The sequence below is a fragment of the Physeter macrocephalus genome, chromosome 1, assembly GCF_002837175.3.
Source record: "Physeter macrocephalus isolate SW-GA chromosome 1, ASM283717v5, whole genome shotgun sequence".
Lineage (NCBI taxonomy): Eukaryota > Metazoa > Chordata > Mammalia > Artiodactyla > Physeteridae > Physeter > Physeter macrocephalus.
The window spans coordinates 17,549,961-17,551,806 of NC_041214.2; the positions used below are offsets into that span (position 1 = coordinate 17,549,961).

The following is a 1,846-nucleotide window of genomic DNA, read 5'->3' on the forward strand; positions in this document are numbered from 1 at the left end:
CGGAGCGGCTGGGCCCGTGAGCCATGGCCGCTGAGCCTGCGCGTCCGGAGCCTGTGCTCCGCAACGGGAGAGGCCGCGACAGAGGGAGGCCCGCATACCACAAAAAAAAAAAAAAAAAAAAAAAAAAAGGCTTGAACGATACTGTTCCGAACTGTTCCGAGACAATATTTGAAACTGGCAACAGTAGTACAGATGGCAGCTGAATCAGGCATTTTAAACTTGTAAAGCTTAATAATACTGTGGGTCTCATCATAACAGGCTAGTCCAGGTATAAATTACCAGCCTGTGTAAGGATGTTTAAGCCAGGAAAACCAGTTTTTAAAAACACTTGTAGCAAAGAATAAAAGGGAAAGAATCAGAAAGAGGACAAGGTTACTCGGGAAGAGCCTACACTTAAATTTCAGGCAGCAATTTAAGAACCTGGATTTGGATTATAATCATCAAAACTATCTTCCTTGGTTCACTTCTTCAAAGAAAGCAAACAAAATATATACTTCGCTGCCTGTCATGTAGGGAAATGAGGTCTAAATTCATGCTGTTAGCTCTAAAACAAAGTCATTCCAAAACTTAATTGTAATTATAGTAAACATTATTAGTGAGACGTGAAAATGCAGAAATGACCTTCCTTGTAAACTTACATCCAAACAGTTCATTTGTAAATTGTTAGTTCCAGTTTAAAAAAAAAAAAAAAAAAAAAAAAAAAGACAAAATGTAACTGGATGGCCAAGAGATTTATCGGGGGTATGCCGAGGGACTGCTGACAGCTGTGCAGGTCTGACCTCTGTGGAAGACAGAGGGGAGCAAGGAGGCGGAGCAGGAAGATTCAGACTTCAGTGTAGTTTGAAGAAAGTTTTGACCAGACTGATGAAAAGTCCTCCAGCCAAAGTCACTCGTCAGAGAAACCCCTACTGTCCCAGCAGGAACAGGCCTGTCTTAGTATCATGTGCTCAGTTACTGGCTGGGAGCAGCCCATGGGAAGCGTGGCATCAGCAAGAAAACAGTGCTGGGCTCAGAACACTGAGCTGGAGTTGCCCATCAGTTACACCCCCTGCAGTAGGGGATCTGAGAGGCCCGTTCTCATGGCTGTCAGGCAAATCCAATGTTCATAAACCATTTCACTGCTTATATGATAGAGCGGTATGGTACAGGTCTTTAACAACATGAACTCAAAATTCCAAAATAGCAAAAGGTTTATAATTTTCATATTCTCAGCACAACAGGTATAATCTAGACTTGTAAATTAAAATAGGTACCAGACTGCAATTATTTTTAATAACTGTCCTCCTTGATAATGAATCTAAATATTAACGACAATTGTTCCTTTTTCTTTCTCTTCCTAACGATGGTCCCTAAAGTTTCTGAAGTATTATTAAAAAAAAAGTCACGGGCAAAAAAATTCAAAATGACCTGCTAGTTTTACTCTTTCCCAATTCTTGATGATTAAATAGCTTAAAAGTAAGAGAGAGAAAAAGCTATTTCAAAGACCCTGCCAAAGACTGCACTAAAAGAATAACCACATGCTACCATTCTGTTATATAAAATTCTAATTTTCTGCTCCCAAATTTTGTTGATTCTATTTGTAAGGATATCAAACACTGAATTAAAAATCTAATCAAGATAATTTTCACTGGTTTATATATTTTCATTTTCAAACAGTTAGCATAGAGAACCAGAAATTCACATTTTACTCAAGGGACTTGGGGGCTGGGGGCTTTAGGGGTGAGGTCACCAGTTCTTTTTTTTTTTTTTTAATTTTTTTTAAATTTAACTTTATTATTATTTTTTTTTTTTGTGGTACGCGGGCCTCTCACCGTTGTGGCCCCTCCCGTTGCGGAGCACAGGCTCC

The 1,846-nt window shown here is 39.3% G+C and overlaps 2 protein-coding genes across 5 annotated transcripts in view; one reads left to right on the forward strand and one right to left on the reverse strand.

Annotated features, from left to right (window-relative positions):
* Nucleotides 1-1,846, reverse strand: part of MED12L (mediator complex subunit 12L) — a 316,215-nt gene that overhangs the window by 125,299 nt on the left and 189,070 nt on the right. The gene's annotated exons all lie outside the window — the stretch shown is intronic.
* The window catches only part of GPR87 (G protein-coupled receptor 87), a 27,161-nt gene that overhangs the window by 22,987 nt on the left and 2,328 nt on the right, over nt 1-1,846 (forward strand). The window lies entirely within an intron of this gene.